This window comes from Triticum aestivum, chromosome 3B (genome assembly GCF_018294505.1).
Source record: "Triticum aestivum cultivar Chinese Spring chromosome 3B, IWGSC CS RefSeq v2.1, whole genome shotgun sequence".
Classification (NCBI taxonomy): Eukaryota; Viridiplantae; Streptophyta; class Magnoliopsida; order Poales; family Poaceae; genus Triticum; species Triticum aestivum.
The window spans coordinates 427,543,496-427,557,765 of record NC_057801.1 but is presented as its reverse complement, the minus strand read 5'-3'; positions in this window follow the sequence as shown (position 1 = coordinate 427,557,765).

The window sequence follows — 14,270 nt, the reverse complement described above, 5'->3', positions numbered from 1 at the left end:
TGAACTCTCGTTTCAGAACCCGCTTCCATAGTTCCTTTCCCGAGAATCTTACAATGTCATCTTGTCGATTTGTATTGCACATCTTCTTCTCAGGATTCTTGAGTCTAAGGTATCTTGACACCTATCGGATCTGAATCTCGGTCAGATATGATGGTTGGAACATATTTCCAAGAGTTATAACATTGGTCTTTATATGACCCGGTAAGGTGGTGTCATGCCTAGCACACCTGGCCGGAGGGCCTATTGTTATAGTTTCCTTAGTAGCAAGGTTATCCATTCTTCCATGAGGAAATTGTAAGACATACTCTATGAGTGTTCCTGATGGATCCTTTGTGTATCCAAAGTCTGACCTTTGCTTGAAGACCATGTCAATGCTATCCCGAAGCATGTCTGTGGTACTCCGATTTTCAATAAGAACATTTGAAACACAAATGCTAAATTTTCTTTCTCAATTATCCAAACACCGTTTTATGGGTAAACATCTTGATTCTCCTTGCCTCTTTGTCTAAATGGTTACATACTTGGAGCCCTATCAGGTATATCATGCTCTTCTTGTTCTTGTGAAGGATATACCCCTAATACTTGTATTTAAACACATCTTCCTTTCCATTGCTTGTTTAACCTTTATTGTGATATATATGATATAGGCAATAGTATTTCCTTGCTTAGGTAAATACCTTGGTTATGCAACTCTGTCAGTAAGACCCTGTTCCTATTGTTGATGACATTCCGGTAACCACCGATGGACGAAACTATGCCTATTGGCCCGCCTCACTTTCACAAGCATGAAAATGGTTCTCTTCGTCCCACGCCCTTGGTACCAACGTGTTGCCAATATAACTGATGAGCTATCCTCTGACGTGCCTTGCTATCATCACCATGCAAGCTGCTAGCGCCCTTTCTACCTTTAACCCACATGGTTGGCCCATAACCCATAGTTCTACAGGATCGAAACCTAACTCTCTTGTACATCCTTATTTCCAAAAGTTTATCCTTTGAACTTTACCTCGTATGTAATTCCGTGAGCTACCTTCCATTAGATGCTATGTTTCGGTATCAGACATAATATCTGTTCTCATTGCTCTGAACCCCTTTCACACCCTATTTCAGACATTGAATGATTGTGCCATCTTACTTTGCTCTTGATATTTTTCTTAAGTTCAATTCAAGAGTTACTTTCCGCCACATTCCCTGAACTATTTACTAGATAATCAACCTTGTAGAGATTCGTTTTTCTTAAGTACCCCTTGTCCTTTTCGTAAGTACGATAGAGTTCTCGACGAAATGATGTCGACTTCTTCACGATGACCTGAAGTAGAGAAATGAAGATGTCATTGTAACGGATCGACCACTTCGAGAAGAGCAACCAGGAACAGAAGCACCCCTTAGAATTATGTGACCACAACTTTCCCCCTTACTTCCCCTCTTAAATCTCGGGACGAGATTTCTTTTAGTGGAGGAGAATTTTAACACCCGGATAATTAGCTACAGTAATCCCATGTTCATGATGCCACGTCACCACGGTTATTGTTGTTAATCTCGTGTTAGTTCGAAACTAGTTCGAATTCAAATTCAAAATCAAGCAAACAATAAAAGTTTTCAAATATTAAAACTAAATAATACATAGGTAGTTATGGTGGAGAAACCATACTTTTATAAAATGTTTAAATACTCAAATGGGAATCAAACAGTAGCATAACCAATTTAATAAATGCCTTTTATTAATTATAAAATGTTAAAATATTTTATTTAGGGGTTTAAACTTTGGTATAAGAGGTATAATTAGTAATACTGATTTTGGTACAACTTTTATGTTTTTATAAAACATAAATAAGATGAGACTAAAAATAAAACAGTAAAAGGTAAAATTAATAAAACAAAAAAACAAAAAAACTAACTAGCCTAACCTACTGGGCACTTCGCCCATCTAGAAAGCCCATGGCCCAGCCGCCCCCACCAGCGAGCTAACCCTAGCCGATCCCCTCGCTCGATCCCCACCTCTCCCCACTTCCCCCCCCCCCCCACGTCTCTCCTTCCCCTCCGGATCCAGTTCTAGATTGGGCAACGAACCACCCATCGACGCCGTCCCCATCGCCTCGCTACCTCGAACCTCGCCGGCCACTGCCATCGTGGACGCTGCCCCGCTGCAACGTCGCCATCGTCTTCGGGCCATCAACCTCTCCCCCGAGCCCGCTTATCAACTACAGGGCTCGTTGAGTCCCGCCTTCCCCTTGCCCCTTTTCCTTTGTCCTCAATGTCGACCGCGCTCTCGTGCGCCCCTATAACACCCACGATGCGGCTATGTCTCCCACGTGTCGAAGCATGACTTAGAGGCATAACCGCATTGTGGTTTTGTCGCAAGAAGGGTCATCTTCACACAATCCCATGTAATGAACAAGACTGGGATAAAGAGTTGGCTTACAATCGCCACTTCACACAATGAACATAAATAAATCATACATCATTCAGAGTACACACATAGTCCGACTACGGACGAAGCCAAAAGAAAAGAAGATAACCCAACTGCTAGATCCCCGATCGTCCCAACTGGGCTCCACTACTGATCAACATGAAACGAAACATAGCAACGGCCAATATCTTCGTTGAGCTCCCATCTGAGCTCGGTTGCATCATCTGCACTGGTATCATCGGCACCTGCAACTGTTGTGATAGTATCTGGTGAGTCACGAGGACTCAGCAATCTCAAAACCCGCGAGATCAAGACTATTTAAGCTTATGGGTTGGAAGGGGTAAAGTGGTGAGGTTGTAGCAGCGACTAAGCATATATGGTGGCTGACATACGCAAATAAGAGCGAGAAGAGAGCAAACGGAACGGTCGTGAAGCTAGCAATGATCAAGAAGTGATCCTGAACTCCTACTTACGTCAAAAGTAACCCAAAACCGTGTTCACTTCCCAAACTCCGCCGAGAAGAGACCATCACGGCTACACACACGGTTGATGCGTTTTAATTCGTATCTGGTGTCAAGTTATCTACAACCGGACATTAACAAATTCCCATCTGCCTATAACCGCAGGCACGGCTTTCGAAAGTTTATACCCTGCAGGGGTGTCCCAACTTAGCCCATGATAAGCTCTCGCGATCAACAAAGGATATACCTTCTCCTAGGAAGACCCGATCAGACTCGGAATCCCGGTTTACAAGACATTTCGTCAATGGTAAAACAAGACCAGCAAAGCCTCCCGCTGTGCCGACAAATCCCAATAGGAGCTGCACATATCTCGTTCTCAAGGCACACCGGATTGTCCAAACTTCCGGTAGGCCAGCCCAGAGTTGCCCCTGGTGGCCACCGACGGTTGACAGGTTGGACCAACACTCACGACGAGCACTGGCCCGAGGGGTAAAATAAAGAAGACCCTTGAGTCTGCAGAACCCAAGGGAAAAAGGCTTAGGTAGGCAAATGGTAAAACCAAGGTTGGGCCTTGCTGGAGGAGTTTTATTCAAAGCGAACTGTCAAGGGGGTCCCATAAATCACCCAACCGCGTAAGGAACGCAAAATCCAGGAACATAACACCGGTATGACGGAAACTAGGGCGGCAAGAGTGGAACAAAACACCAGGCATAAGGCCGAGTCTTCCACCCTTTACCAAGTATATAGATGCATTAATTAAATAAGAGATATTGTGATATCCCAACATAATCCTGTCCACCATGGAGCAATCTTCAACTTCACCTGCAACTAACAACGCTATAAGAGGGGCTGAGCAAAGTGGTAACATAGCCAAACAACGGTTTGCTAGGAAGGGTGAAAAGGTTAGAGGCTGACATGGCAATATGGGAGGCATGGTAAACAAGTGATAGGTAGCGCATCATAGCGATAGAACGAAGCAACTAGCAAGCAAAGATAGAAGTGATATCGAGGGTAATGGTCATCTTGCCTAAAATCCCGCAAGGAAGAAGAACGAGTTCATGAAGAAGACAAACAGACGTAGTCGAACTAATCCTCGCAACTCCGGAACGAAACCGAAGCTAACGAGAGAAGCAAACCGGAAAGAAGCAAACAATATGGTAAACAACCATCACATAAACATGGCATGATTCACAAACAAGTATGATGCATGTTCGGTTTAATGAGGCATGGCATGACAAAGTGCAACAAACAATACTACAAGTTAAGTGGAGCTCAATATGCAACGAGTTGCATATTGACGAAACACCACATCAAATTATTTAGTTTACTCTCGGTTAAGATACTCAACATTTATTAAATGTTAATTAACATGGCAAGAGGTGAAGCATAAGCAAACCACCTATTTAGGCAAGTTTAAATGAGGCCGGAAACAACAAACAACAATTCCGAAAAATCCCCATATCATTTAGCAATTTAATGCAAACAACAATTTTAAACATTTTAAATGTTGTTATCATGATGCGGATGACATATACAAGTTTATGCAATTTATGAAAAGGTTGACATAAGCATGTTACGAGGCATTTGTCGCCATGGCGGAAGGAAAAAGGTGCCACGGCGGCGAAACGGAAATGGTGCCACGGCAACATTCCGGTCCTGATAACTCGAGTGAGATACCGGTGCAAACGAGAAGTGGGTGTGAGTGTGTCATGCAAGGATGGTGGGGTGCTCCCAGATTCCGGGTTCCCACGGGACGGCGGCATGGCAAACGAGGAATGTGCAAAGACAATTCGAACACGGCCCAAACATAGGGTGCATCTCATACAACACATGCATTCGTTCACGGGTGGTCGTCTCGGGGTTATACCTTCAAAGCGTGCATTCGGGACAGAACGAGTTCGATGCGGTGTAGATGGAAGTAGTCGTACACGTTCGTATTGAAGAGGTACTTGATGACTCCAAGCCCTTCGCGGTCGACGGTAGTCGTAAACGGGTCTTGGCGACGGTAGTGGTACATCTCGTAGTGGAAGTAGTTGTTCATGTCCCGTGGATGTTCGAGGTCCACGGGGTCTTCGAGGGTCGATGGTAGTGGTACACGTTTCGGAAGCGGTTCATGACGATGGTAGCCGAACTTGGTGATCCGAAGGGGTACTTGGTGGATGACGACCATAGTGGTACTTGGGGAAAAACTCCCGGAGACGATGCTTGGCGGTCCTGGTGTGGTCTTGGCGTCCAAGTAGTCGATCTTGCCGGCCTTGACAGTCCAACACAAAACAACACAAGTGCCTCGGGATGCCAGCAAGGAGGCGATGGTGGTGGTCAGCGGCAGGAAGCGGTCACCAGGCTCGTGGTGACAACGACGACGAACAGAGGCGCGCGGAGAAGCAGCCATCCGGCGATGGAGCAGAGGCGTCCATGGCCAGCGACCCAAGGCGTCGAAGATGTCCGGAACTGGGCCGGCTCGGGTTGGGGAGGCGAGGCGGAGCAGATTCGGGAGGAGGCGGTGGAGGCCGGCTCCGAGGCGGACGGGCGCGGGTCGACGGGGCGCAGAGGAGGCTGGGGCACGCGCCGGAGTTGACAAGCTCCTGGTCGAGCGGGGAGCTCGGGCGAGGCAGCGGCACCGAAGATGGCAGGAATGAGGAGGAGGGAGCGACGGGGATGGCTACGGGGGGAAGCTCGGCGTCCATGGCGGCATCCATGGCGGGGCCACGCTGAGTCGAGGCGCTCGGGCTGCAGAAGGCGAACGGCGAAGGTCCTGGTGGCGCGGCACCAAGGGCGGCGAGGAGGTGGTCGGGCGTGGGGGTCTCAGGGTGGAGGCGGCGAAGGGATCGGGCGCTGGGACCTCGTCTCACTGGCTCGATGCGTGCGAGCGGAGGGGAGTTGCAGCGCAAGGGAAGGGAGTAGGGGAGCGATCGGGTGAGGGGAAGATGCGGGTGTGCGGCGCAGAAGGGAGGACGAGGGAGAGATGGATGGGGATCGGGCAGGGGGGTTCGGGCTAGGGTTTAGGAGGGTTAGGTGGGCCTAGGGAGGCCGGCGGAGGAGCCTTGGGCCATGTGGGTGGAGCTGGAGAAAAAGCCTGGTTCTCTCTCTCTCCCTACTTCTTTATTTCCCGAAAATAGAAAATAAATCTAGGAAGAAAAGGCAAAGAAAGGAAGGTAGAAATAGAATTTTGGGCATGGGGATTATTTTCCCGGACTCGCATAAATGCGCTTGTTCCAAGAAAAATAGAAAGTGAGCATGGGCGAAAGATTTAAATTCAAACTCATTTGAATTTAATTCAAATGGGTTTGAACTAGGACTTGATAAAAGGAAGGTCCAAAAATGTTCGGATTTTTGGTGGAGCTCCGGAAAATGATGAAAGAAATTATGGGCAAGGTTGGAGACCAAGAATTGAGATAACAAAGACATTGGGATTTATTTGCAAGTGGGTTCATGGGTGATTCCAAAACAATGGAATATTTTATAATATCTCCCTAAATATCGGGAGGGTATGTTTTAAAGAGAACCCACCATGTGAGTTTCCTCAATTTAAATGGACCGAAGATCCATACAGTTTATTTAGTTGAGTTTTGAAATTTAAATGACATGCTGGCATGATGACATGATGCAATGCAAAAATAAAAGAGCAAGCACAAAAGATACACACGGCGAAACTCTGAATAGCTAGAAGTCTTCTGGAGCGTCGGTCTCGGGGCGTCACAGCCCCGCTCCACTCCAGCCTGTGGCCGCCTTCGCCAGCTAGTGCTAGCCGCACGCGCGTCATCGACGGTCCACTCCGGACCGACCACTCTGCCCCATGACCACATTCCGCGCCTCGTCTCCCCTCTGTGACGACATGCGCCGCGGCCTGTGCTAGCCCGCCAGGCCATCGCTCCGCTCGCTCTTGCCACAAGCTCGTGCGCCGCATGCACGCACCACCATGGGTCGCGCCCCGCACCCGGTCGCCGCGTGCCCCTTGCGCGTCCAAACCACGCGCCCAGCTGCCCCCCCCCCCCCCCCCGCGCACGATCCCCGCTGCAGCTTCTGCTGCTGCGCTGTGACTCCTGCTGCCGGCATCTCGCTCACTGTCGTACCGCTCCGCCCGCACCTACCACCGCTCACTGCTGCCGAGCCACACCGGCTCCGCCTGGCGCTGTCGCGGCTCTCCTCCTCTCTTACACCTCCCCTGCTCCGGCCACTTCGGCCTCGCTCCTCTCCTGGCGCTGCCGCTGGCCGCGCGTGCCCCGCTACCTCCACCGGTCGCACCCTCCACGGCCCCGACCACCCCCTCGCTGCGCCGCTCTGGGGCCATGCCGTCGTCGTCGCCCCTCTGGCGGTCTGGGCACACGCCCGAATGAACGGGTGTTGGGCACCCATTGCACCCGTGCCCGCTAAGGCCCACTGGCCCTATGACAAGTGGGGTCCATCCCCCAGGACGTTAAAAAATATAATAATAGTAAATCAATAAAATAATAATAAAATTTAATTAATTAATTAAAGAATTAATTAACTTAAGTAATTTTGTTTAATTAACCTAATCATTTGAATAAACTAATTAAACATGTTTAGTTAGTCTTAGACACTGACGAACGGGACCCACATGTCTATTGACTCAGTAAACAGATGGTTAACTGGTGGCATCATGCTGACATCATGCTGACATCATACTTACATTTTATAATAATTTAATTATGTTAATAATAGAAAATGAGGCAAAACTTTAAAAAATAATATAAAATAACTCATAACTCGGATGAAAATACTTTGTACATGAAAGTCGCTCAAAACGACGAGACGAATCCGAATATGCAGCCCGTTCTTCTGCAACACATTCCTAGCAAAGCAAACCTGCAACCGTCCCACGGGCCCGTTTGTCCGAAAATGCGAAACACCGGGAATACTTTCCCGGATGTTTCCTCCCTTCGCTGGTAGCATCTAGTACTGCGTTAGGTCACCCCTAGCACCGTGTATTGCCATGTTATGTTTTGTGATGCTTTGATTGCTCTGTTATTTATTGTGTTCCCCCTTCGTTAATTCTTTCCGGTAGACCCCAAGACTGCTGCTGGTACCCTCGTGACCGGCTACATCAATGACGACCCATCCTTGCCAGAGCAACCAGGCAAGCCCCCCCTTTGATCAACCAGATATCGCCCACTCTTTTCTCTCTTATTCTTGCATTAGGTTTGATAGTAGTGTTGATTCGATAGCTCCTATTCTGTTGCATATCTTGTCCTTGTTACTACTGTTCATACCTTTACCTGCAATCCTGCATGCTTAGTATAGGTTGCTAGTATTACATCAGTGGCCCTACACTCTTGTCTGTCTGCCATGCTATACTACTGGGTCGTGATCACTCGGGAGGTGATCCCGGGTATACATTATGCTATTGCAAACTATTATTACTGTTCGGAGATGGGTGCTGAAAGGGCAGGTGGTTCCATCCAGGTAGTGGTGGGCCTGAGTTCTTGACGGCCCCCGAGTGTTACTTTGTGGCGGAGCGATAGGGAAGGTTGTGACCACCGAGGCGACAACTGGGCTTGGCCCTGGTCGACGTCCGCGGATACTTCAAATAACACGCTTAACGAGATCTGAATATTTGATCTGAGTCTGGCTACGAGCCTATACGCACTAACCAACTATGCGGGAATAGTTATGGGCACTCGACGTCGTGGTATCAGCCGAAGCCTTCTTGATGGCAGCGACTGAGCGGTGCGCGCCGGGTTGGACCGCGTAACGCAATTTCCTTTTTTATGGAGGTTGCTAGGTCTGCTCACCGGCCGCCCACACAACATGCAGGTGTGCAATGGGCGATGGGCCCTGGCCCCTGCGTGTTTAGGATTTAGATTGGTGTGCTAACCTCTCTGTTGACCCTAGGTAGGGTTGCGACGTGTTGATCTTCGGAGGCCGGGCATGACCCAGAAAAGTGTGTCCGGCAGAGGGATCGAGCATGTTGGGTAATGTGGTGCACCCCTGCAGGGAAGTTTATCTATTCGAATAGCTATGTCCCTTGGTAAAAGGACGACCCAAAGTTGTATTCCGACCTTATGAAAACTAGAACTAGATACTTAATAAAACACACCCTTTCAAGTGCCAGATACAACCCGGTGATCGCTCTCTCATAGGGCGACGAGGAGAGGATCGTCAGGTAGGATTATGCTATGTGATGTCACTTGCTGATATACTTGCTACTCTCTTCTTCATGCTTCAAGATGGAGGTTGCCTGAAGCGTAGTCTTCGATAGGACTAGCTATCCCCCTCTTATTCTGGCATTCTGCAGTTCAGTCCATAGATACTATCCATTTCATTGATACCATTGCATATGTAGTGTAGATCCTTGCTTGCGAGTACTTTGGATGAGTACTCACGGTTGCTTTGCTCCCCCTTTTCCTTCCTTCTTGGATGCCGCAACCAGATGTTGCAGCCCCGGAGCCAGACGCCAACTTTGACGACTCCTACTACACCGAGGGTGTCTACTACTACATGCAGGTCACCGACGACCAGGAGTAGTTTAGGAGGATCCCAAGCAGGAGGTCGGCGCCTCTTTCGATCTGTATCCCAGTTTGTGCTAGCATTCTTAAGCCAAACTTGTTCAACTTATCTTTGTACTCAGATATTGTAGCTTCCGCTGACTCGTTTGTGATCGAGCTTATGTATTCGAGCCCTTGAGGCCCCTGGCTTGTAATATGAAGCTTGTATGACTTTAATTTGTGTATAGAGTTGTGTTGTGATATCTTCCCGTGAGTTCGTAATCTTGATCGTACATGTTTGCGTGTATGATTAGTGTACGATTGAATAGGGGGCATCACACGCTTCTAGTAAGAAGGTGGCCTCTCTGGTGTGACCTTGATACATTCCCCGCAGACCTTTGGGGCAGTTTTTCCATTGCCAATGCATGCAATCAATTGATCCGAGCATTCTAAAAAAACCTTGCCTCTCCAATAGCCCACAACTTCTCCGTGTCCTGCGCATTTGGTTCTCTGAGATACTCCGATCCAAACACCTCAACCATGGTGCGAGCAAATTTGACAGTAGTCTTCAGGAACGTGCTCTCCCCCATCCTCACCATCTCACCAGTGGTGTCTGCAGCAATACCAAGTGCAAGCATCCTCAAAGCAGCCATGCACTTCTGCTTGGCCGAGAAGAGAGTTGGACGTAGCCATCCATTCTCAGCTTGAAGTAGTCGTTGTATGCCTCCACTCTCTCTGCAATGTGCAAAAACAATGGTTTTCACATGCAAAAACGATGATGAAACCATGGACCATCCGGGAAAGCAGGTGTGGGAACGGCTATGGAGCGGGCCGATGGTGGAGCTGCGAGCCGGATGGCACGGAGGAGGAAGAAGAGAGGAGATGGCAAATGGATTCGGCAACTCGGGGTGGATTTCGTGCAATTTGGGGTGGGGTCGGGCTTTCAGGTCCGACGTGGCGGGCGTGCCCGGGTGCCCCCATATCCACCCCATATTTGGACTAGATATGGAGGGTGCCGGTTAGCCCGGGCGTTGGAGTGCCATTTGAGGTACCCATCCGGGTCAAAAAATCATGACCGGGCAGTGACTGGGCGGCCCGCCCGGGCTAATGTGGCGGGTTTGAGAGGTCCAGTTGTACATGCTTAGGGACAATCCAACGCTAGCCCCCAAATTGTCCGGTCGCCTCCATTTGCATCAAACGGACAAAAAAGATGGCCCAACTGCAGATCCTATCCCCATTTTTCATCCGATTTGTGTCTGTTCTGCTCCATTTCCAGACCAAAGTTGTTCTCAATTTGTGGCAAAAGCGGACAGAAAATGTACGCCTTCGCCTCCCATTCATTCTTGTGCCCGGGCATGTCCCACATGTCACCCTCTCCTCTTTTCTCTCCTCGGCTCATCGTGCCCACCCACCAACGCATGCAGCCACGGGCGTGTCGACCAGACCGGTGCACTGGTGCGGCGGCCGGAGCGGTACACTGGCACGGAGCGGAGCGCGTCAGCCGGAGTGGGGCGCTGGCGTGTCGGCCCAAGTTAGGTGCGGCGTCAGCGGGAGCGAAGCGGGTGGCGGCCAGAGCGGGGCACAACGCGCGAGCGGCGAGTGCGATAGGCGGCAGGGCACCGCACGACAAGCGGCGAGTGCGGCGGCCGGCACGACTAGCGAGTGCAGCGGCGCGGGTGAGCAACGCGGGGCTGCTCCCGTGTGCGCGCCGGTCGCTGGCGGCGGCAGGAGCTCCGACAGGCATGCAGGGCGCGAAGCAGCGGGCACGACAGGCACGGCGGCGGGGTGTTGCATGCACTACAGGGGCAGGATGGCGCTGCAGGGCACTGCCTGCACTGCGTGGGTAGGGCACGGCAGGGCGGTGGGGCGCGGCAGTGCGTTGCGAGCGCGGCGGGCACAGTAGTGCGTTGCGAGCGCGGCAGGCGCGACAGTGCGTTGCGAGTGCAGCGGGCGAGATGGGCCCAGTTGTCCATTTGGGATGGGTTTACGCGTTGGGTCCAGTGACTATGCCCGGCCTCCCTCTGCCTGCCGTTTGTTGTCTATTTTTCTATCCCAAATGGACAAAATTCGAATGGAACAGATGTCCGTTTGGGGTCTAGCATCCATGTAACACCCTACTCCTGTTATTTGCTTTATATTTTTTTTCTAAAAGGGGCGCTTTATTATTTAAAAGATTTAAATACTACATCCGGCCTATACATAACTGAGATGCACACAGCCAAACAAGGTCTTTCTTGCAAACAAAAAATAAAAAGGTGAAATACATAGAAACATGTAGAATATGTATTAACGCCTAAAGCAGAGGGGGTCAATCCTAAGATCATGCTGCCACCCACGTTGGAAATATCCCTCGCCGTAGCCTCCAATTGTCTACACGCCTCCGTAATCAGGTCTCGATTCTCCATGCATTGTAGAGAGGACCATAAACAAAGAGTCCAGGTATATCTGTAGATAACGTGCATGAGATAAGTACTTTTATCGTTAAAAAACATATCATTTCTACATAGCCAAAGTGACCAAACAACGGCAAGCGTTCCCACCCTGAGAAGAGTTCTAAACTTGTGATCAATCCCATGTAACCATTTGCCAAATACATTAGCAAACTACAAGGATGATACAAGCCATAATCTATTTGGATGACTTACCATATAGAACGAGCCAATTTGCATTGGAAGAATAAATATTTTATTGTCTCATCATGATGACAAAAAAACATTGCGGACTTCCATGTCAATTCCTCTTAATAAGGTTATCTTCAGTAAGAATGACTCCGCGACAAAGATAACATGCAAAGATTGTATTCTTAGGAGGAATCTTCATCTTAAAGATCATCTTATTATTGTCGACAGGCACATTAGACTGGATTAACGATCTATACATAGACTCCACTAAGAATTGTCCATTCCTATGTGGTTCCACCGAAATACATCAGACCCATCCGACAATTGCACCATGGACAACTGTTGGAGTAGGATGTTCCACGATTGGAGTCCGGGTCCAATTAAATCTCTTCTGAATGTCACGTTTGGCAGAAATGATTCCATTACCATGGTGATAGTATCGCCCTTATGGCGGATAATGTTATATAGAGTTGTATATTGTTCCTAGAGTGTGGCATTTCTGAGCCACTTGTCCTCCCAGAATCTAATTCCTGAGCCATCCTTAATCGAGAAGAAACCATAGCAGAAGCAATATTTCTTCATAGCCATTAGACCCGCCCAAAAGTGGGATCCCCAGGCTTCTTATATACTTGGGATACCGCCTTGGAACCCACAAATTTCCTCCTAAGGAGGGTTTGCCATAAACCATCTTTTGTCAGTAATTTAAACAACAAATTTTTGATGAGGGCCCTATTCTTAACCTCGAGGCATGAATGCTCAACCCGCCTTGGTCCTTGGGACAGCAAACCACACTCTATTTAGCGAGTCGATATTTTTTTCTCTCGCTATCTCCTTGCCAAAAGAATCATGGTCGAAAATAATCCAATTTATGTAAAACTCCTTTTGGCAATTGGAATAAGGAAATCATATAGTACCATATTACTTAGTACTGAATTTATGAGGACCAATCTTTCACCCAGAGACATCAGTTTACCTTTCCAACTTCTAGGTCTTTTTTGAAGTCTCTCCTCGACGTGTTTCAATTCAGCATTTGTGAGCCTCCATTAATGTGTCGGTGTCCCCAAATACGTGATCGGAAACTAGCCCAACCCGCAGCCGAACAGTTCAGCGTACAGGTGGGCCTCGTCTTGAGCTTCGCCAAAGCAAAACAGTTCACTTTTATGAAAATTGATCTTAACACCCAAGAGTTTCTCGAATGTTGATAAATTAATTTCATATTTCTTGCTTTCTCGAGGTCATGATCCATAAAGAGAATCGTATTGTTGACATATTCAAGTATAGAGAGACCACCATAAACTAGATTATTTACTACCCCATCAATTTTGTTGTCAACCTTGGCTTGCTCAATCATGACTGTTAGCATATCTGCCACTATATTGAATAGAATGGGCAATACTGAGTCACCTTGTTGCAATCCCTTCTTCGTTTGGAAATAGTGTCCAACATCATCATTAACCATAATGGCAACACTACCTCCAGAAATGAAGCTATGGATCATAGCACGCCACTCTGCAGAAAATCCTTTCATTCTGAGAGTCTGTTGAAGAAAGGGCCACTTGACTCTGTCATTGGATTTTTCAAAGTCTATTTTGAGTACCACCCCATTCGACTTTTTCCGATGTAATTCGTGGACTGTTTCATGAAGGATAACAACTCCATCGAGTATGTGTCTACCTTGCATAAAAGTTGTTTGTGTAGGACGAACCACATGTTCAGCCACCAAATTTAGCCTAATAGCCGCAACCTTCATGAATATTTTAAAACTAAGATTAAGAAGGAAAATAGGTCTATATTGTTGTATCCTTTCAACCTCATTAACCTTAGGTCATAAAATAATCTCACCGAAGTTTAAGAGGAACAATTCTAGTTGGCCAGCATGTAGGTCGGTAAACAAAAGTAGAAGACCCGGTTTGATGACTGATACATCTCCAACTTATCAATAATTTTTTATTGTTCCATGTTGTTATATTATCATTCTTGGATGTTTTACAATCATTTTATATCAACTTTATATCATTTTTTGTGACTAATCTATTGAAATAGTGCCCAGTTCCAGTTGTTGTTTTTTGCTTGTTTTTTACTTCGCAGAAAATCAATACCAAATGGAGTCCGAATGCAACAAAACTTTTTGGTGATTTTTTGGACCAAAAGAGACATGTTGGGCCAAAGAAGTACCAGAGGGGGGCTCCGAGGGGAGCACAACCCACCAGGGTGCGCCTGGGGGCCCAAGCGCGCCCAAGTCGGTTGTGCCCACCTCGGTGGCCTCTCGCACAACCTCTTTGCTCTATATACCCAAATATTTCAGAAACCCTAGGGGAGTCGACGAAAATCA